At 44.1% G+C, this 23,485-nt stretch overlaps 1 long non-coding RNA gene across 1 annotated transcript in view; it reads right to left on the minus strand.

Moving 5' to 3' along the window:
• Window positions 1–695: 695 nt before the first annotated feature.
• LOC309373264 overlaps window positions 696–23,485 on the minus strand; it is a 34,049-nt gene continuing 11,259 nt past the window's right edge. The window contains exon 3 of the long non-coding RNA XR_014169919.1: window positions 696–1,313. This is a non-coding gene — a long non-coding RNA (uncharacterized lncRNA). The remainder of the gene's footprint in view (window positions 1,314–23,485) is intronic.

The raw sequence follows: 23,485 nt of genomic DNA on the forward strand, positions 1-23,485 counted from the left end.
TAGTAAGCTTGGAAGAAAGCTTTTGTGTTTAGAGTTCAGTTTGAGTTAGGTGGATGGTTCAAGGAGCTGTACACACACCCAGGCTCACCAAATGTCACACCCCAGAATGAGAGGTGTGTGCTACCCTCATCCCGACACTGTCTGATTTGGGTGGTAATTTTTAGAACTCTATTTGTTCGCCTCTTCACTGGAGACAAGTGAATTACAAAAAATTAAAAATCCCAAGGGCAGAGTACAATGGCTTGTTTCTGGAGAGATCTGATTGCAGCCGCTATTTCTTTTTCTGGTATTCCAAAGTTTGAGAACTTCCTTTATTAGAAAAGCTGACCAATAAAACTACATGTTTCCAGGGGAATAATGTAAAAAGATTCCTGCATTGTGAAGGGTTGGACTAGAATTCAGGGGTCAGCAAGGTTTACCAGCCATGGGCTGGATCATTCCCACAGAGATCGTCCGTGGGCTGGACTGGCGCAGCGTGATGCCGGAAATCACGTCTGCGCATGTTCGCAGTGCCAGAAATCGCTTTGCACATGCCCAGACACTGAAAATTGCGCCTGCACAGAAGTGATTTTCAGTGTCTGTACATGTGCAGAAGTGATTTTCAGTATCTGCGTGTGCAGAAGCGATTTTTGGTATCTGTGCGTGTGCAGACGCAATTTCCGTCTCTGCTCAGCAAGTCCCCGCACGCTGCGCTGGTGACTCGTTGCCAACCCCTGGACTAGATGGCCCTTGAGTTCCCTTCCACCTCTGCAATTTTATGATTCTAAGTTTTATCCAGTAGCTGAGCAAACACAATTCTGCAGGTCTATTCTAATAACCTATTAACTTGACAGCAGGTAGGAAGGGTTATATTCTATCTGCCTCACAGAGCCCTAGGGGAAACCACAGCTTGAATAGATTGAGAAGACAGACACATGCTGACGCCACCTTTGTTATCTGTCACTCCCCTGATTCTGGCTAGCATCCACTACGCTGCACTTTTGACCTGATGTGCACAGCTGTTTTAGCTTTTAAGATTTCCAATGGCCTCTTTTTAAACTTAGAGATAGCAGCAGCCAGGTATATTAAAACATCATGGCAAACCTGAGGTGTTAGTGACATTCCCATATAGGATGAAACTTCCAATCCAGGTATATTCTGGAGGCTGTGCCAGTAGTTTGCTGCAGTAGGTAGGAATTTTAGGTAAATATGTATATGGCAGCAGCTTCTCAGGACAGTGCCTCACTTGAGAGGCAGAGGCACTTAGCAGAAGACACCTGGTTTGATACAGTTTCATCAGTAGGAATGACGAAAAGGCACCTGAAGAAGTTTTCCTCCTTTTCCCTTATGGGGTACCCAAGAGCCCATATAAAGTCCTCAAGTGGGTTCCCTATCAGTAGGAGAAAATAACAGAGGCCAACCAGAGAATATTGAGAAGCAGCTAGTAAACCTGATCTTTATTAAACTTGCAACAGGGTCCTCACCACATGCAGGAGGGAGGAGGAACCCAGAACAATTGTATGCAAGCCCTTATATATACTTTTGAAATTGCCCACCCTGTAGCTCAAGACTACCCCAAAAAACATCATACATACATCAAGAAGGAGGCAGTCTACAGCAGAAATCCTTTCTGCCAGGATACCTGACAGTGGCCAGCAATTGCATTACTTGGGCATCCCAGCCATTCTTTTGTGATGGTAAATACTTTAATTCCTGAATCCAGGTGACAGGCTCACCCTATTCATACACAAAGATGCCCTAAAGACAGGTAAGCAAAAGAGAGGCTTTTCCCATTTTCTTCCTCCTTGCAGAGAAACATTTGAAGTCAATTTGGGAGAGTCAAAATGGTTTCAGGATTGCTCTCCTGTACTATTTCAGACACGCGGTTTATATACTTATGTATGTGTTTGCCTTGTAAATTTATGAGCATATAATTTATATATTTGAGACTTAAATTCCTAGAACAAAGTGGAGACGGAGGATGTTGTGAAAAGCACGAGTAGCTTTCTTAAAACTGCACCATTTTTAATTTTACACCATAAATAGCATCTCCTCACATGGCTGCCAAATTACAGGTGAAGACTGCATACTTTAGTAAGCCAGCCAAAAGTGTTGATATTTAAATTACAGCTTACCTCTTGGTTTTCCCATTGTCCAGATTAAGAATTATGATTGGCATGCATTTTGCATAACTCATGGGTCAATAAGCCTTAGCACCTGCTAATTGCTTATAGAAACAGAAATTATATAAAAATGAGCATTCTACTGCTGTAATTGGCAACAGGTGTTAAAACATTATATAGCTCAGGCACAAAGCTGAGCCATAGTGTGCATAGATTTGCCTAAATATTCAGTTCATTTTAGAGGATTAATACTAGTGGGATCAGGAAAGTCGAACTTAATGGCATTTTATTTGTGCTGGATTTATGGCAGACAAGCTACTGTACTTTTCCATGTATAAGACACCTCCATGTATAAGACACCCCCTATTTTGGGGGACTCAGATTTAAGAAAATGGGGGAGATGGCACAGAGTTGAGCTTTTTCGTGGAGGATAACTCAGGGTTGTTGACCTTTTTTTAGAGAATAAGAAGAAGAGTTTGGATTTGATACCCCGCTTTATCGCTACCCGAAGGAGTCTCAAAGCGGCTAACATTCTCCTTTCCCTTCCTCCCCCACAACAAACACTCTGTGAGGTGAGGGGGGCTGAGAGACTTCAGAGAAGTGTGACTGGCCCAAGGTCACCCAGCAGCTGCATGTGGAGGAGCAGAGATCCGAACCCGGTTCACCAGATTGCGAGTCTACCACCCTTAACCACTACACCACACTGGCTCTTTGAGGGAGGATTACCCAGGGTTGTTGAGCTTTTTTCCAGGAGGGGTTGCAGGTTGCAGAAAACCGCTCAACCACACGCATCACAAAATCCTCCTCTTGTCTGTCCCCTCACCAGCAGAAGCTGCCAATCACCTACCCAATTGCCACAGCACCAGCCAATCAACACCACCCATTGACACAGCAACCAATAACACAAAAGCCACTAACAGCCATGGCAGCAACAAATCAAACATCCACCCTATGCACTACCCATGTTTAAGACAACCCCCATTTTTTAGCATGCTGCTTAAAATAGGAAACCTAGGCAGAAAGGGTATACAGAAATACATAGTTCTGCCATCCTAGAACAAGAATATATTTGAACTAATATTTTTTCCTTGACCCATAACTCACACTCCATCATAACTTGTGTTAGCTGCTGAATTGAACAGTTTTTCAGAGTATTGTGTTGCAATATCTGCAATCGACTGAGAATTGGTCTGTTTTCCAAGTTTGCTGGTGGGTAGAGCAGATACGAGAGGAAGCACAGCAGCTCAGGTATGTTTATCTCAGCAGGAGCAACAGACACATCTGCTGGAGCTGTGTTTTCTAGTGCTTGTAAGCCTGTAGGGGTTGGAGGCCAGGTCTGGCCTTGCACATGAGCCCTTCAGTAGATAGGCTAGGCTCATTGACTGCATCAAGATCACTCTTTAAACTTTATGGTTGTTGAATGGTGTGAGCCCAGGTCTCCCCAACCAAAATCCAGCATGCTACCCAATGTACCATTTGTTGCCACCTTCCAAATTTCCAACATCACTGGCTCAAATATCTAAGCATCAAGGGGCTCGTGGAGAGGCGTTCTGGAGGAGTAATAATAATAATAGTTTGTCATTTATACCCTGCCCATCTGGCTGGGTTTCCCCAGCCACTCTGGGCAGCTCCCAACCGAATATTAAAAACATAATACAGCATTAAACATTAAAAACTTCCCTAAACAGGGCTGCCTTCAGATGTCTTTTAAAAGTCAGATAATTGCTTATTGCCTTGACATCTGATGGGAGGGCGTTCCACAGGGCGGGCACCACTACCAAGAAGGCCCTCTGCCTGGTCTCTGTAACCTCCCTTCTTGCAGGGAGGGAACCGCTGAAAGGCCCTTGGAGCTGGACCTCTGTGTCCGGGCTGAACGATGGGGGTGGAGACGCTCCTTCAAGTAAACTGGACCGAGGCCGTTTAGGGCTTTAAAGGTCAGCACCAACACTTTGCATTGTGCTCGGAAATGTACTATTCATGCAGTCACATTGTTATATTATGCAGTTACGTTGTTTCCAGTATTTTACTTATGTTCAATTCACTATTTGAATTGGGGAAAGGTGAAGAAATCTATTCAACTAAGTTGTGCGAGTAGACTCACTGAAATTAATGGATTTAACTTTGTCCCAGCTAAACTAATTTCACTCAAGAAATGCTTCTGTGAGGCTGAACTAGTTATGTTAAACTTTGTTTATTACCTTTATTTCAAATAATACAAACCATTAAGTAATCCAAGTCTCGGCCCACGATGTCCCATTGTCTGTTTCCATGTCCTTAATGTATATCGTAATCGGTGCAACATCTTGCTGGATTTTAACCTACATCTGAGGATCGGTAATAAATTCCAACCAGGATATGACTCTTTTCTTCTTTGAAGTATTGTTTCTGCTTACATCAGGGTCTCTAAAATTCTTGCCCGGCTAAAAGAGTATAGCTAGCCTAGAGAGCTTTTCTAGATGTATTTTTAAGACTCTTTCCAGTGTGCAGTTAAATCGCCTGTGCTGTTCTCGGATAAGAATAGTTCAGATCTCGAAAGAGCCATGAAAGGGAAGGAACTAGAGTTTGATTGTACAAGTGGTGCCCTATTGCCCTTACATGGTTACATTACACCAGCTTGTGAAATTCTCCTCTGTTACTTACAGTTGGAAAGGCAGCTGAATTGATTTGAGCTGTTTCAGCTAAAACTTCACATTGCTTGCCTGAGCGCAAAACAGGCTAGGATTCCTTCTTTTGGAACAGAATCCTGCTGCTTAATGAAACCTGTTGTTTCTGTTTCATTGCTGGGAAAGGAGTCCTTAAAAGGGGGGGGGAGAGAGACTGAATAGCTAAAACTTCACGAAGATGGCACATGAGTACAAACTTTTTCACACAAGCTGGCATTCACCTGAATGGCTTATTTGTTGTGTTGCAGTCCCTGTTATTGTGGGACTGCTGTCACAGTCTGTTTGTTTAGATGATATGCCTGCCTTTTGCTCCTGTGGTTTACAACAAAGTCAAAGAAAGATGAGCACATAAAATCCATAAAATAACACAGTCCTTAAAATACACAACTTACTGAGATAAATCTTGGAGGGGGGCAATTCTGCCCAGGACCTTTTGGGTGAAAACACTTGGGCAAAACCACTACAGTGGTACCTCTGGTTACATACTTAATTCATTCCAGAGGTCCGTTCTTAACCTGAAACTGTTCTTAACCTGAAGCACCACTTTAGCTAATGGGGCCTCCCGCTGCTGCTGCGCCGCCACCGCACGATTTCTGTTCTCATCCTGAAGCAAAGTTCTTAACCTGAAGCACTATTTCTGGGTTAGCGGAGTCTGTAACCTGAAGTGTATGTAACATGAAGTGTATGTAACCCGAGGTACCACTGTATCTTCATAGATCCCAAGTATGTCTGCCTCCACATGGGCAAGTTTGGTTCAAGTGAGCTGCAAACGATAATTATTGTTTCTAGTTAACAATTTGTATCTTGTGTATAGAGATGCAGATGGTTTCTTTTTCATCTGCAGCGTGCATCCTTCACAACCTGAGACAGCTTGTGGAATCTGGAACTTGTGATAGACCCTTCCATCATTATCTGTGGGACTAATCAGCTTGAAGTAAACAAAGGAAAACCAATTAAACACTTTTTCCAACAAGGAAGCACACTATTGTTTGACAGCAGGCAGCTGTTCCTTCTGATGAAACCCTCCCTCGAACTGGAACTAAATTTCATGCTGTTCGATTAAGCTTGCCGGTATGAGCTCTGATTTATAACAAAAGGTTTGCTTTTCTGTTTTAAATCAGTGCCAATAGGGACTTGTAGACAATTCAGAGACCAGGCACCTTGAGGACAGAATCTTGTTTTCTCAGGGTACAGAAATGATCTGGCTATTCATTTGATTATCTATTTGGAGGTATCTGTTTTTGGGTGGGGGTGGGATTGTAACTCAGCTGCAGACATTTGTGTATCATCAGCAAGAATGATTGATGCTAACCTGTGATCATCAGAGGCAAGCTGTAGCCTGGCATCTTGATGTCCCCTGACTACTGGTTATAAAGTGAGCCAATTGGTTAGGAAACTCTCAGCGGATTGTACAAAAAGAGAACAATATTTCGTCTTTGTAATCAGTAGTAAGCATTTAACTTTGGGTGTTGGTTGAATTGGTAGCTCTTAGAGCTTGTAAATGTTACAAAGGTTTGGTTGGATCCCTGGTCAGTTGTTCTACAAATGCAGGATATTCTGGTGGTGGCTGCAGAATTTGGACCCTTGAAAATCTTTCATTGTTGATCATTACTAATCTTATGCTAAACAAGGTGATAGTTAAGCCTATAGTTCAGAATTTCCTCACCCCTTAGGGATATATCCCCAATATGATGGTGTTTAGGTACCCCTTAAATCATGGGTAAGCAAACTAAAGCCCGGGGGCCGGATCCAGCCCAATCACCTTCTAAATCCGGCCTACGGATGGTCCGGAAATCAGTGTGTTTTTACATGTGTAGAATGTGTCCTTTAATTAAAATGCAACTCTGGGATATTTGTGGGGCCTGACTGGCGTTTTTACATGAGTAGAATGTGTGCTTTTATTTAAAATGCATCTCTGGGTTATTTGTGGGGCAAAGGAATTTGTTCATTTCCCCGCCAAAAAAATATAGTCCGCCCCCCCCCCCCACAAGGTCTGAGGGACAGTGGATTTAGAAAGTGATTGGGCCAGATCCGGGCCCCAGGCCTTAGTTTGCCTACCCATGCTGTAGAGCCTAAACTGCCTTCTTGACCTCAGCCACCAGTTTTGCATTACTTCCCTTGGCCACTGTGTGGTCCCAGAGAGCTGTCTACATCATTGCACCTGTAAAACAGGTGAGGCAGTTTGAGATGTCCTCAAAGCCTACAGAGCCCATGCGACAGGATTGCAACCCTGCTCAGGCCCATCCAAGGCCTTGTGATAAGTTATCCTAAAGCTTCTGGGTTTCTTTTTTTCTAATCAAGTTGAAAATGAATGCTGTTATACCACCCCTCATTGAATTTATTTATATTTCATTTTCAGATGTTTGTCTATGCCTTCTTCAAAGTGGGTAGATGTTGTGCATCTTTTTTTAAAAAAAACACAGCGTTACCAAGTTGACGTAGCTATACAGTGGTACCTCGGGTTACATACGCTTCAGGTTACATACGCTTCAGGTTACAGACTCTGCTAACCCAGAAATAGTGCTTCAGGTTAAGAACTTTGCTTCAGGATGAGAACAGAAATTGTGCTCGAGCGGCACGGCAGCAGCAGGAGGCCCCATTAGCTAAAGTGGTGCTTCAGGTTAAGAACAGTTTCAGGTTAAGTACGGGCCTCCGGAACGAATTAAGTACTTAACCCGAGGTACCACTGTACATAAGTGCTTTCTTCAAAAGAACAGGACTTCACTTCGAAACAAACTTGGTTCTCATCTGCGCTATGCTTTTAAAACTGTGTCATACCACTTTAAACAGCAATGGCTTCTCTCAAAGAACCCTGGGAATTGTAGTTTGCTAAGGGTGCTGAGAGTTATTAGGTGATTTCTAGTCCCCTCACAGAGCTACAATTCCCAGAGTTCCCTGGGAAGAAAGAGGGATTGCTTGTTAAACCATTAATTAGTAAATGTTATCTTTGTAAACAGACACAACATTTATCATGGAGTTTTTTTAGAGGGTGGGGAACCCTTGAATCAGGGACCCCGGGCAAAGACACTGTTCACCCCACCCTTGTTCCAGCCCTGCCTATGTGGCAGATGAGGTTGAGAGCTTGCAACTAGCCCAAAGTCACCCAGTAAATTTTGTGGCCAAGTAGGGCTTTAAAAGGGACGCGGGTGGCGCTGTGGGTTAAACCACAGAGCCTAGGACTTGCCGATCAGAAGGTCGGCGGTTCGAATCCCCGCAACGGGGTGAGCTCCCATTGCTCGGTCCCAGCTCCTGCCAACCTAGCAGTTCGAAAGCACATCAAAGTGCAAGTAGATAAATAGGTACCGCTCCATCGGGAAGGTAAACGGTGTTTCCGTGTGCTGCTCTGGTTTGCCAGAAGTGGCTTAGTCATGCTGGCCACATGACCCAGAAGCTGTACACTGGCTCCCTTGGCCAATAAAGCGAGATGAGTGCCACAACCTCAGAGTCGGTCACAACTGGACCTAATGGTCAGGGGTCCCTTTACCTTTTAGGCCTTTAAGCACTGGCCTCCCAGTACTACGCTTTTAGTATTAATCTATTAAGCATTGACAGAGGAAATCATGGCTGTGCTATTTTGGAAACGACACTTTAGTAAGGGGAAACTGCCATGTTGTGCATATTTTTCCACTCCACTTTTTAAAGGAAGCAGTTGTTTTCTATTTTTCCATCCCACGTTTTAAAGTAAGCAGGTGGCATCTGTGTGGCAAACAGACAAAATGAAACGAAGAGACAGAAGGAATGAACTCACTTTGTATGTACATCATGACTGAATTAAGGCCACTTGACCATCGTAGTTGAAAAGGCTCTGCCTGCAGAAAACAGCACGATGCCCGTGTTGCTCTTGCTTGAAGCCCTACCTGATACCATAGTCCAGGGATGGTGACTCCCTGTGTAAAATCCTGGAAAGCAATGGCCATTCAGTGTTGACTCCATCTCCTCAGAGTATCGCGAAAGAACAATGTCAATCAACATTTGATGATCTCCTTCTACCAGTCCACAATAGAAAGTGTCCTTTCATACTGTGTCACGGTGTGGTGCACTGGTTTGACATCAATTGATAGGAAGTTCCTACAGAGGGTGGTCAATACAGCACAAGATATTATGGGCTGTCCCGTGAATCTGCTGGATGACATCGCGGAAGAACGTTGCCTCAGGAGAGTGAGGAAAATTCTCAGGGATGATTCACACCCTGGCTGGCACTTTCTTGATCTGCTGCCCTCAGGCAGAAGATATAGAAGCATGATTAGTCGCACCAACAGGGTAAAGAACAGCTTCTATCCGTGGGCTGTTAGGCCGCTGAATGAAAAGATAACAAGAGGGCAACTGACTTTCGGGTTTGGTGGGTGTGCGTCAGTAAACAAGGGGAATTAAGACAGAGAGCTGAGTGGGGGGTGCTCGTGTGATCTCACTGTACACAAGTTGTACAAGTGACAAAGTATTTCAATTTCAATTCAATAATGCTGAGATGTATGGACCCAATGGTCTGATTGAGTATGAAGCAGGGGAAGGCAATGGGGTGCCCTCCCAGATGTTGCTGAACAATAACTCTCTGACCATGTGCAATGCTGGCTGGGGTTTGATGGGAGGAGGAAGCCTCCATTAGCTACCCCTCCTCTAAGCAATGCAGAAAGTAATACAGATGTTGACTTGATCCTGACAACACTGGGAGGGGAATATTCTTACATTTTTCCAGGATCTTATGCCTGTTAGGTCACTTGTGGTTATAAAAGCATTCATTTGTGTCAGTAGACACAGGACGCGGGTGATGCTGTCGGTTAAACCACAAAGCCTAGGGCTTGCCGATCAGAAGGTTGGCGGTTCGAATTCCTGCGACGGGGTGAGCTCCCGTTGCTCGGTCCCTGCTCCTGCCAACCTAGCAGTTCGAAAGCACGTCAAAGTGCAAGTAGATAAATAGGTACCGCTCTGGCGGGAAGGTAAACAGCGTTTCCGTGCACTGCTCTGGTTTGCCAGAAGCGGCTTAGTCCTGCTGGCCACATGACCCGGAAGCTGTACACCGGCTCCCTCGGCCAATAAAGCGAGATGAGCACCGCAATCCCAGAGTCGGTCACGACTGGACCTAATGGTCAGAGCTCCCTTTACCTTTTTATGCCTGTTAGGTCACTTGTGGTTATAAAAGCATTCATTTGTGTCAGTAGACACACGACAGTAAACAGAAAAACACAACTGAACAGAGAAAACTTCCAAATTAAAAATTGTACAAATTTAGACTCGGAGAACGCCATGGTGGTCATTTTTCTTATTTCATTTCTTTTCATCACAGCCACTGAGAATTCTGTGGACTTTGCTGCTGTGAGGGACCTGCAAGGAGAAGTTCCATGAACACTAGATGGACACATTAGACAAGATAGAATTGAGTGATTAGCTGTTTGTGTGAATCTATGAACATAGGGCACTGCCTGTGTATAGGAAGCCAAGTCAGATCATGGGCCCATTGAGTTCAGTGTTGTCTGCACTGATTGGCAGTGGCTTCCCCAGGCCTGCCCAGAAATGCCGTTCATTGAAACTGGGATTTCCTGCATGCAAGGCAGATGCTCTCTCTCACTCTCCATAAAAAGAGCAAAATGACAATACACAAACATATTTTGAGTCACTTCAAGGAATTGTATGGGACCTGAGGGTCATCTAGTCCAACCCCCTGCAACACAGCAATATGCAGCTTTCGCATCCAGAGGTTGAACCCACAACCATGGAATTATCAGCACCATGCTCTGTTATTATATAGAGATGTAAAGCCCCGGAGGATAAAATGACCACTTTGTTTTTCCCTGGACCTTCTCATGAATATTGATAAATGCAAGTTTAAAAAAAAACACAGGAGAACACCATATTTTGAAATCCACTGATAGGGTTTGATATTTGGATTAGAGAAAAAGGAAACTGCAATAGCCAGCCTAACATCACTTGTGAAAGGGGACTAAAGTTTGCCAGTTCTCCCTCCCCAATTCGATGCTCTCTGAAATGTAAATAGAGAAGATAACAGCTAAACCATTTAAGATTCCAATCTTGGCCCATCTTTGCAAAACGCCATAACAAAAAGCCTTCCAGTTAAGCCCTCCAGAAGCAAATGTCCTGGGAACTGCTATGGGGAAACCAAGGGAAATTCCATCCACCCTGGGGGGGGGGGAGGCGGTAACTGATTGGAGATAAAAAGCTTATCAGGGGTCCCCATAAATCCGCACACTTTTTAAACAAAATGTCAGGCTACAGCAGCATCCATCCGGATCTGTGTCTGATTTAGCTGCTCAACCCATCGGAGAATTGCAGCTGCATCCTAGAAGATAGCATTTCCTGCGTTCTGTTGTGAAGTAACCGGCTGATGAGTTTCACATATGCAGCCATGATTGGTATCACTTTTAACAGTGTCTGCGTGGCCCCAGTATTGTTGAGAACTGCTGGGAGTGTTTATAAATGGCGGCAATGTCCCTGCTAGATAAACACCAAGGCCCACTGGGTGCAAAGAGAAGTTTCTGAGAAACTTTCAAGCAGAGGGCATGCCTTTAAAATCCCTTTCAGTTCAGAGATCCACTGAATCTAAGCAGGGCTCTTCTTCTGTTTACCTACCACAACTAAACGGCGGTTGATAGACCAATAAATTTGTCTAAACCCTTGTAAATGCTCACTCTGAGTTAACAGCCTTGGACACATCTTGTTGTGGTGAATGCCATAAGTGAGTTATGTGTGTGCTTGAAGACTTTCATGCCTCTCTCTGTCCTGAACCCTATCAGCAGCCAACTTCAAGACAAACAAAGGGCTTTTCATCCATCTGTCCCTGGAGACAATGGAGGAATCCACCTTCGGAGGTGAGGTCAAGCTGTTGGAAGGTTGCATTTTCCGCTGTGACTGTTGGGACTGATGCAGAAGAGACATGTTTCGTTGCAGCTGTGCAAATTGGAATCCAGATTGCTGACTTGTTCCTTCAAAGGGAATGAAAGCTCTCTCAGAATAGGATTCCCACCTAATTCCTAGACGTTGAGAGCTACCCATCCACAACAAATAGGTTTCATCCCCACCCCGATTGGGAAACTTCTTATATGTTTGCATCTCATGAGGCAAATGAAATTTCAGCATGGCTAGGTCACATTACAACCCCTTGCTGCAAATCTGGAACCATGTTCGTACCTTTAAAGCGCACGCAGAACAAATGTAGCAAGTTGAAAGAACCCCCCCCCCGAATAAGTAAAGTCTTTTGTTTAGTTGTTTAGTCATTTAGTCGTGTCCGACTCTTCGTGACCCCATGGACCAGAGCATGCCAGGCACTCTTGTCTCCCACTGCCTCCCGCAGTTCAGGACTCCCTGGTCCTGAATGGGGTAACTGTGCCCCTGAAGGACCAGGTGCGCAGCCTGGGAGTCATTTTGGACTCGCAGCTATCCATGGAGGCGCAGGTCAATTCTGTGTCCAGGAGCTGCTGTCTACCAGCTCCACCTGGTATGCAGGCTGAGACCCTATCTGCCTGTGGACTGTCTTGCCAGAGTGGTGCATGCTCTAGTTATCTACTGCAATGCACTCTACATGGGGCTACCTTTGAAGGTGACCCGGAAACTGCAATTAATCCAGAATGCAGCAGCTAGACTTGTGACTGGGAGTGGCTGCCGGGACCACATAACACAGAGAGATCTGCATTGGCTCCCAGTACGTTTCCAAGCACAATTAAGTGTTGGTGATGACCTTTAAAGCCCTGAACAGCCTCTGTCCTGTATACCTGAAGGAGCGTCTCCACCCCCATCGTTCAGCATGGACACCAAGATCCAGCACCGAGGGCCTTCTGGCAGTTCCCTCATTGTGAGAAGTGAGGTTACAGGGAACCAGACAGAGGGCCTTCTCGGTATTGGCACCCGCCCTGTGGAATGCCCTTCAGATGTGAAGAAAATAAGTAGCTATCTTATTTTTAAAAGACATCTGAAGGCAGCCCTGTTTAGGGAAGTTTTTATTATTTAATGCTGTATTGTTTTTAACACTCGATTGGAAGCCGCCCAGAGTGGCTGGGGAAACTCAGCCAGATGGGCGGGGTATAAATAATAAATTATTATTATTATTATTATTATTATTATTATTATTATTATTATTATTATTATTCTCCTTGTGCCCTTCATCTTTCCCAACATCAGGGTCTTTTCCAGGGAGTCTTCTCTTCTCATGAGGTGGCCTAAGTATTCGAGCCTCAGCTTAAGGATTAGAAAAGAAAGCCATAGCCTAGAGGAAAAAGAAAACGGGGCGGAGGAGGAGGAGGAGGAGGCAGAAAAACCACTTTCTGTATCCTGAATGGCAGCCAAGCAGAAGCCTCCAGACGTAACTGGCTGTACTTTTGAATAAATAAAGTATACTATTCATTGTATCAAATTGTAGATTTCTTTTTTTTATTATTGGTTTTAATTCATTTTGCTACATCAAACATTAAAACAAACACAGAAAACATACATAACACATAAACACAAAAAAGAAATACATAAAAAAGAGAAATAATAATAAAGAAAACAAAAGAAAAAACATCTCTTAACATAAGACACCAACAAATTAACTTACATTAACTAAATAACACACAACACTGATTGACTTCCCTTCATCTCGGTTTCAGAATATATTATATGATTTTTTATCTGCAGTTTCTTTTCCTCATATAACTCTTTACATCACAAGTGTTACGTCACACCTACTGTGATTTTTAGATTTTTTACCTCTGTTTCCATGTATGTCATAAATTTATTCCATTCTTTATTAAACTTTATGTCTTTTTGCTTTCTTATTTTCTGTGTCATTTTTGCCAGTTCAAAATAATCAAATAGTTTGAATTGCCACTCGTTTATAGTTGGGATTTTTTATGTCTTCCAATTCTGCGCTATTGGAGTTCTGGCAGCCACTGTCGCGTACTGAAAGAGTATTTGATCTTCCTTTTTGATTTCCTCTCCAATTATCCCCAGCAAAAAGGCTTCGGGTTTTTTTTAATAAAAAAAATAACAAATTGTAGATTTCATTGGTCTCATAAAGTTCAACAAAAAAAGCAGAAGACCCAGTGGATCAGTTCTTTCTCTAATCAGTTCATGCATAAGGTCCATACATGTAAACATGTCTATTCCACCTGTCTGTTCATAGAGTCCAATAATCCACTTGAAGGATTGTTACAGTTCCACAGAATCCTTTCACAGAGTGTTGAGCATTGCTCCTCCTGCAAATATGCTATGCAGGTAAAAGAGTTTTAACAATAAAGAAGGTTTGAACGTTATGAGACTGTTGAAATCTACAATTTGATACAATGAACAGTATACTTTATTTATTCAAAAGTACAGCCAGTTACGTCTTGTGTGTTTATTGAGTATGTTTCACGTAACCATAGGTTTATTGTTGTTTTGTTAAAGAAGAAGCCTCTAGCTAAATATGAATGAACCTGAATTTAATTTGGGGGTGGAGGAGAGAGAACCTGGTACGTTGGCCTCTTGATGAACAAAAAGTTATTGTTCGTAGCCCCTGTGAATCCTGCACCAAACTGGCTTGGTGGCTTCGGGAGAAGCCGGAAAAGAACTATGCAAAGTGAAGTGTCAAGAGGAGTGTTCACATTTTGTGTGCAACAAGCAGTTGTTTTTGTTAAGTTGTGAGCAAACATATCAGACGACACAGCGATTCTTCAGGCAGCTCTTGTTTATTCACAGGCCAGAACAGAACTGAACTGAAGGGTTCAGCCAACCTGCTTATACAGAGCTCAACTATAACACAACAGTAACAACTTTTTGTAACTATCCAATCACTGAACGTCACTTTCAATTCTGTATTTGCATATGCGGACCTGAGTGAAAACTATCTACAGTATCCACCTGCTGGCCCAGGGTGAGAACTTCAGTACATAACAGTTTTGGCTCTCACCCAACTTCCCATCACCAGTGTCACTGCAGCTTACAGGGAAGATGAGTCAGTGAGGAGGTCAGCATGGTGCAAATGCACTGATGGAACCAACCTAGGTCGGGATGCTTCCAACAGCTGTAGAGCAGAGGCTAGCCATCCCAGTTTTACAATATCCATTGCTCTCCCCACCCCACCCCACTTATTAAATTTAGCTTTTTCAGGAAAGAAAAGATATAGACAGAGGGTGGGATGGTTGGATAGTGTTCTTGAAGCTACAAACATGAGTCTGACCAAACTGCAAAAGGCGGTAGAAGACAGGAGTGCCTGGCATGCTCTGGTCCATGGGGTCACGAAGAGTTGGACATGACTAAACGACTAAACAACAACAAGACAAATATTATTTATTATCTACCTACTTGTGATTCCCAGGAACTGGCATTCAGATGCATATTGCCTCCAAAAGTGGATGTGAAATACAGCCATCAAGGATTGCCAACAGCCAATTTATACCTCAGTCCAGAAAGAGTTGTCCTGTGGCTGCACCCTTAATGAGGGTACAACTCGTTCTAGCTAGCCAGAGAGATTATAATTTTTTAATGGGCCCGCATTGTTTCCCTGCAACTCCGTCCTCACCCAACTTGCTGGCACAAATGTCACGCTGGTTTCGACTGAAGATGCTTCTTCTAGATGTTTTGGGATGACATTTTGTGTTTTGAAGAGTTTGATCTTGTGTTTTTAAAAGGCTTAATTGTTTTAATGTATTTTTATGGCATGTTTGTGTTAAGAAGGAATCTGACTCTGAGCTTTGAAGAAGGGCAAAGTAAATCAAATAAAGCCATGCAGTAAATAATTCACCACTGCTGCCGCTGCTTTTTATATATAAAGGGAATTGTCTTGTTTCTGGGATCAGGAGAGCACAGGAAAATAAAAAGAGATCTGCTGGATAGAAGCAACGATCCATTTGTTTTCAACTAGATCAAGGGTCAGCAACCTAAGGCCCATGAGCCACAAGCAGCCCACAGGGATCAAGCCGCCCCCAAACCAAGCTGCCGCTTGGCGAATCCCTGCGCACTGTGCTAAACCGGCACAGCACAGCACAGAGACTTGCTTTCGTGTCTCTAAAAATTGTGTCTGCGCAGACACAGACGCCGGAAATCTCCACTGGAGTCAACCGGCCCAGGCAGGGTAAACCTTGCTGACCCCTGAACTAGATGGCTTCAAGAAAGTAGGGCACAGAGACAATTTGTCTTATCCCCTCTTAATGCCATTTAAACCAATGGCAATTACCACATCTTGTGACAGGGAGTTCCATAGATAATTTACCGTAATTGCTTGTTTCCATCATAGAGCTGATTCATGCCTTGTTTTAGAACAAGGATACAAAAGGTACTTTATTTCAACGGTCAAGCTATGTCCTTGGTTTGCATTTAACGCTAAGCCAAAGCTTGGCTTAGCATAAACAGGCCAGTTCCTGCAGAGGAGATTGCAGCTGCTGTTGTCCTCCCCTGATCCAACTGGTGCTGTGAGCTAAGTCGTGTCACCTGAACCTGGGCTTGTGGTCTGTCTCATGAACCGCAAGCTGTAACCATGGTTTGTTCTCCAATACAGCTTGCAGCTAGTCTGGAGGAGACAAACCATAGCCTGGGTTTGGACGGCATGCTAAGCTGAAGCATAGCATATCTCATAATGGGAGCAGGACTGGAAGAGGAAGGAAATGGTTGTGCTCTCTCCAGGAGAATGCATGTGTGTTCATTCACATGAAGCAATGGTTTGGCTTAGCACTACAGTGGTACCTCGGGTTACAGACGCTTCAGGTTACAGACACTTCAGGTTACAGACTCCGCTAATCCAGAAACAGTACCTTGGGTTAAGAACTTTGCTTCAGGATGAGAAGAGAAATCGTGCACCAGCAATGCAGCGGCTGCAGGAGGCCCCATTGGCTAAAGTGGTACCTCAGGTTAAGAACAGTTTCAGGTTCAGAACGGACCTCTGGACCGAATTAAGTTCTTAACCCGAGGTACTACTGTACATGTGAATGGAACTTTTATGTGCTTTTTTAAAAAAAACCTTATACAGTGGACCCTCCGGATACGTATTAAATTCATTCCGGGGGTCCGTATTTAACCTGAAAAGTCCGTAACTGGAGGCGCCGCTTTTGTGCATGCGTGCAGTGCGCAGAGCGGTGAAACCTGGAAGTATACACTTCTAGGTTTGCCATGTTCACAACCCAAAAGTTACATATCCAGAGCAGTATGTAACTTAAGGGTCCACTGTATGTGCTTTGATGTCAGTTGTGGATTGTGTGATCACCTTTCCTGTGATAAACAGAGAGGCAGGGGCCTGTTCCTCTCCTAGTTGCCACTGCTGCTGTCTATAATTCATGTGGATTTGGGGGAGGCTTGTATCCATACCCTAAAGGTAAAGGACCCCTGACAGTTAAGTCCAGTTGCAGACGACTCTGGGGTTGGGGCGCTCATCTCGCTTTACAGGCCAAGGGAGCCGGTGTTTGTCCGCTGGCAGCTTCCAGGTCATGTGGCAAGCAGGACTAAGCCACTTCTGGCGCAACAGAACACCGAGACCAGAAATGCCGTTTACCTTCCCACCGGAGTGGTACCTATTTATCTACTTGCACTAGCGTGCTTTCAAACTTCTCAGTTGGCAGGGGCTGGGACTGAGCAACGGGAGCTCATCCCATTACGGGGATTCAAACTGCTGACCTTCTGATCAGCAAGCCTAAGAGGCTCAGTGGTTTAGACCACAGCGCCACCTGCGTCCCACCCTAGAGGAGGGATAACCAATAGGGTGCAACTCTCATCAGTGCCTGCCAGTTTGATAAGGATAGTGGGAGTTACTCACAGACATCTGGAGGGCAGCATGTTGTATGCCCTGGCCCTAGAAGATACATCTCTCTAACAGTTGCTAGTCTTCTTTCTACAAAGATATAATTTTCATCTTCAGTTAAAATCTGCAGCTTCCCTATGCCCATGGGTGTAGAGGGGGAGACTCTCCAGAAATTAATATGGAAAGCAATAGTTAAATTCTCCCTTCCAAGCCTTGTGCTTTTGTCCTAAATTTGCAGCCTAGCCGTGTGACATTAAGTCCAACTTTTAAAATGTCCCTGACAGTGACTTCTTATGCTGTGGCCAATATTGAAAATGAATTGGGTCAGAATGTGTGTGCTTTTAAGTGGAAAGGGTTGTTTACTCAACCCAGTGCCAGAAAAAACCATGAATCCACCCACTTCATTCTCATTCAAATGGCCTCTGTGCTCATAGCTGAACTGGTGCGCGCGCGCACACACACACACACACACACAGACACTGGAATAAATTCTAAGTCCACCAATAATATCATTTTAACCATATCTCCAATCATCTCTGTTGTTGCTTGGGAAAGATTTAGATGGAAAGAGCAGCGTGAGGGTAGGCGTGAGCTACTGTTCAGTTATCTGGATTCAATCCCTTTCTTCGCTTGAAAGTTCCCACGTCTATGTCCAGCTCACCCGTTACCGTTTCCAGGGTCACTCTTGAAAATGTTCCCTATGTCCTGATGCTTATGAAATTCAAGTGCTGAATGCCTCCAGCAGAAGACTTTATTCCTGACCAGTCCATAGTCAGCAAGCCTGGAGACCATTAACATCTTCAGATAGAATCTGAGTCAGGAAAAATTTGGTTCCTTCTAAGTGTGTGAAGGGACGCGGGTGGCGCTGTGGGTTAAACCACAGAGCCTAGGACTTGCAGGTCAGAAGGTCGGCAGTTCGAATCCCCACGATGGGGTGAGCTCCTGTTGCCCGGTTCCTGCTCCTGACAACTTAGCAGTTCGAAAGCACGTCAAAGTGCAAGTAGATAAATAGGTACCGCTCTGGCGGAAAGGTAAACGGCGTTTCCATGCGCTGCTCTGGTTTCCCAGAAGCGGCTTAGTCATGCTGGCCACATGACCCGGAAGCTGTACGCCGGCTCCCTTGGCCAATAAAGCGAGATGAACGCTGCAACCCCAGAGTCGGTCATGACTGGACCTAATGGTCAGGGGTCCCTTTACCTTTACCTTTAAGTGTGTGAAGGTGCATTTGAATGTCTGCGAAAAGCCTTCCTCCAGGAATGAAACTGGGATGTTATGTGTGTGAATTTTTAGGAGGTGAAGGATGAGGTCTTGCATCCTTGGGGAATGTAGGCTCAGGCTATACATCTCCTTGGTTAGATATTAGAAACTTAAATTTAATTAATATTCACAGCCTTCTTGATATAGGACTGCAATCTTCTGCTTTTAATTTGGCATAGCCCTATGAATGAACTTCTCGAATGCAGCTCCTTTATTTTCTGTTGTTCCTGCTGCATCTGATACCTGTTCCATATTTTGTTTATATATTCATTCAGCCAGCCAGCCATTTATCCATTAATATACCGGTAATCAGGCAGCTGGGTTGCAGGAAACAGAACAACTAGATCAGGCTAAAATGCGGGTGGGTGGGTGTTAATTAAAAAAAAATACAAAACTGTATTTGAAAAGTTGATCTTCCAGACTGGGGTGTGTTAAAACAATTCATAAGGATTTTGGGTAGGGCTGGAGGAGAAATGCAGTTCACATTTAAAGGCAAACCTACCTACACAGCACTTTCTTTCTTTTTTGAATCAGTTTTATTAAGCTTTATAGAGAAAAATACAAAGCTTAATATCTTTTCATTTTCCTTTTTTTTAAAAAAACTAAACCAAGACTTTTATCCAAGTACAAGAAAAACACAAAAAGGGGGAGGGGCAGAGGAAGAAAGGAAAAAGAAAGATTTATAATAGAAAAGATGTTAAAAGAGAAATACAGAAAAATAAGATTTGGAAAATAAGTTTCGGCACTTTCTGAAGCAATACAAGAACCGAAGTAGCCTTCCTTTGAAATTCGCCTTTCTCCAAATCTTACAGTACGATGAGGACCCTTGTGCTGAACCCTTTTTCTGCCATTGTGTATAATAGACACTTTGTTTGAACTTCTTCAGTGATCAATTTCTGGTTTTGCCCAGGCAAGTCAGCTATCTGAGTTAAGTAATTTGGACAGCTTCCTGCTTAATCGTCAGCCATTCTTAAAAATGCACATAGCCTAATCTTCAAACATGCCTACAAAGCAACTGATGGTTAAAGGGATCAAAGCAATCTGCTGAGAGTGGAGCCCCAAATATTTCCTTCACAAGCATTGGAGGGAGACTTCTCTCCCCCCCCCCCCCAGCTATGCTCTGCAAGTTTTTCATCTCCAGAGAGACTAATTAGTATTATTATATCTTTGGTTTTAGTGCATACGGGGATTTTGTGGCAGTGGTAATACATCTGGCTAAGCAGTGGTGATATCACAAAGCAGCGACGATGTCACAGAAGACGACTGATGTCACCCAGGCCGTGCAACGGCGATGTCACAGACAGAGGGAGCAGCAGTCAGAGCTTTCAGGCAGAAAGCCCTGAAGCTGAGCTGTGCAGGAAGCAAGCAATTCCAGGAAACAGAAAACTCTCATGAAAAGGGTAGGTGGAGTGTGAAAAATGAACCCTCAGGGGAAAGGAGCCTTTAAGGGAGGATGAGCTGAAGAAGCCAGTGATTTTAGGGAAAGAATCAGCACGGCTAGAGAAGCAGGAGATGAGTGGGGGAGGGCACCACTATGTAAGACTGGGGGCACAAACCTGTGATGTAAAGGTAAAGGTAAAGGGACCCCTGACCATTAGGTCCAGTCGTGACCAACTCTGGGGTTGTGGCGCTCATCTCCCCTTATTGGCCAAGGGAGCCGGCGTACAGCTTCCGGGTCATGTGGCCAGCATGACTAAGCCGCTTCTGGCGAACCAGAGCAGTGCACGGAAACACTATTTATCTTCCCACCGGAGCGGTACCTATTTATCTACTTGCACTTTGACGTGCTTTCGAACTGCTAGGTTGACAGGAGCAGGGACTGAGCAACAGGAGCTCACCCCGTCGCGGGGATTTGAACTGCCGACTTTCTGATCGGCAAGTCCTAGGCTCTGTGGTTTAACCCACAGCGCCACCCACGTCCCACTGTACAAACCTACAATTCTGTGAAAGGATCCATGGTCTATGGGTGTCACCCATACCCACCCCAGTAGCTCGAGACAATGAGTCCACAGTTGACACAGTAGTATCAAGTATATTCCCCTCCCCAAAGGCCAGGACCTTGCCTCGGTTGGCCTTACAGGTAAAGTCGTAGTGACTGGTTAATGGGCAGTGGTTCCAGGGTAGATGGGCAGTGAAAAGTGCCCTCTAATTTGGATAAGCTCATAGGCGGCGGAGATTTACAAATGCTTTTTTGCTTCGCTTTCAAATGACAGGTTTCTTCCTTAGCTGCCATCTCAGTCACGAAGACTGCTTCGGATACCTGTGAGGTAATAGTTATAGAACAGCCACTGTTATACCAACAGTCACTGTGAGGTAGTATCAAATGGTCATTGTGAGGTAATAGTTGTAACCAACAGTCACTGTGAGGTAAAACAGAGCAGGTGTCCTCATAGGTTTTGTGAATTTCTCGAACAATTTGAAGGGTAGCATTTTGTGAGGGACTGTGGTGGTGTATTGGGCAAACTGTAGAGACCTGGGACCAATTTCCTTCTCATCCATGAAGATTACTGGACGTTCCTGGCCCAGTCCCTGTAGCCCCTTTCAATTGCTGGCATCCATCTGTCTCAAAAGGCAATGGAGTGCGCCTCCGAGGGTGAAGCCAAACCACTGTGACCGCAGAGATCAGTAACTCCTAACTGCTGCCTCCAGTGTTGTTTTTGCTGTGTTAGCAGCAAGTGACCTCCCTGGGATGCAAGCCTGGGCAATGTGTATGGAGGTCTTGGGCTGCGCAGACGACAAGATACACCCACCCCTTGGTCTCACTGATGTCGTCCAAAGGAAAACAGAGCAATATGTTGGGTACCGACTTGGCTGCAGGAGTTGCTGGAAGGAGGTGTCCAAGACACCACCCAAGACACCATCAGTTACATGAAATCTTTAAATTAGATTGGAAAAAAATGGTTTTTCAGACCAAAGCTCACAATTTGAAAAAGATCTTTTACAAAACAAAGAGAAACTTTTGTCCAAAATGTGTAATTTGTTATTAGAGTGGGAAACAAAAGACGAGCTTGTCAAAGCCTCAATGACACACTGGGCAATAGATATCAGTCACAATATAGATTTTAACCTCTGGGAAAAACTCTGGAAAAGTGATCTGAAGTTCACAGCATGTTATTCTTTGATGGAGAACTACCTGAAAATGATTTACAGATGGTGTCTAACTCAGGGTAGGCTTTGCTAAGATGTATGACTGAAGTGCTGGAGATGCAAAGAGGTTGACGGAACATTCTTTCATATGTGGTGGACTTGTAAAAGGGTAAAAAGAGTATTGGGAAATGATCTATAATGAATTGAAAAAAATGTTTAAAAGTACTTTCCCCCCTCAAAAAACAACACACCAGAGTCCTTTCTGTTGGGGATAATTCAGACTGAAATTCCCAGGTGTCAAAAAAGGTTATTTATGTATGCCACTACTGCGGCCCATGTTTCGTTAGCCCAAAAATGGAAAACGAGTGAGTCCCCAACCAAAGAAGAATTACCATATAGAATCGGAGAACAAGAAGAACATACAGTCATACCTCATTTATGTTTGCTTCAGGTTGAGCATTTTCAGGGTTACTTCCGGGTTTCACTGCTCGTGCATGCACAGACATGCAAAATGATATCACGCGCATGCGCAGAAGCAGCGAATCACGACCCGCGCATGCACATGTTCCGCTCGTGTTGCAAACGGGCCTCTGGAATAGATCCCGTTTGCAACCAGAGGTACCACTGTACGTTTAGAGAAGATTGGAAAATGTTTATTGAATATATGGGAAATAATTGTGTGGAGCTGAAAACGCTGGCAGCATTAAGATAAATTCAACAGTGTACATAAGTGTTGATGGGTGCAATAATGGAATACTGAATGGTATAGTTTTTGTAAAATATGCAGGGATTTCTGATATGTAGAATGAACCATGGAAAGAGAAGGGAAGTCAATGATATCTTAAGAATATAAAATGAGTGCTTAAAATTGTAAAACAGAAAATTTAATAAAAATTATATACAACAACAAGAAGAAGACACCACTCAACTGTTTAAGGGACTCCACTCTGTATTTGTGTCATTAGACTTTTCTTCGACCAAAGATGTCCCACAAGGCAGTGGGTATGGATTTTTCCTTGGGGTTTACTCCCAAAGCCTTTCTCACAAACAAGTATAACTGTAAGGCAGCAGAGCTTTAGGATTAGAGAATACTCAACATCTGTGTACAGTCAACACGAAGAGTCACACCTCCAACACACCACTGATGAAAATCGGGACAATTGTCTTTTGGTCCTGAGTTTTTGCAGGAGCTAGCTGATTTGTGTGAGAGTGCGAAACCAAAAAAGGAGCTTCTTTTGGTCTGGTGGTCTGGCATGAGCCAGCTGATTTGTGCCAGAGTGCCAGACCCCAAAACAAGACATTCAATGATTTGATCAGAAGCTGGAATGTCTTCTGTAATTCGGGAATGCCCTGCTTAAATTGAGAGGGGTATGAGGAATGTGTTCTCACCCTGAACTTCACCCTTTGGGGATTTACAGTCGTACCTCGGGTTACAGATGCTTCAGGTTACAGGCACTTCAGGTTACAGACTCCGCTAACCTGGAATTAGTACCTCGGGTTAAGATCTTTGCTTCAGGATGAGAACAGAAATCGTGCGGTGGTGGCAGTGGGAGGCCCCATTAGCTAAAGTGGTACCTCAGGTTAAGAACAGTTTCAGGTTAAGAACGGACCTCTGGAATGAATTAAGTTCTTAACCTGAGGTACCAGTGTAGTTGTTTATCTCCTTGACATCTGATGGGAGG

The sequence above is a fragment of the Podarcis melisellensis genome (genome assembly GCF_964234715.1).
Source record: "Podarcis melisellensis genome assembly, chromosome: 6".
Classification (NCBI taxonomy): Eukaryota; Metazoa; Chordata; class Lepidosauria; order Squamata; family Lacertidae; genus Podarcis; species Podarcis melisellensis.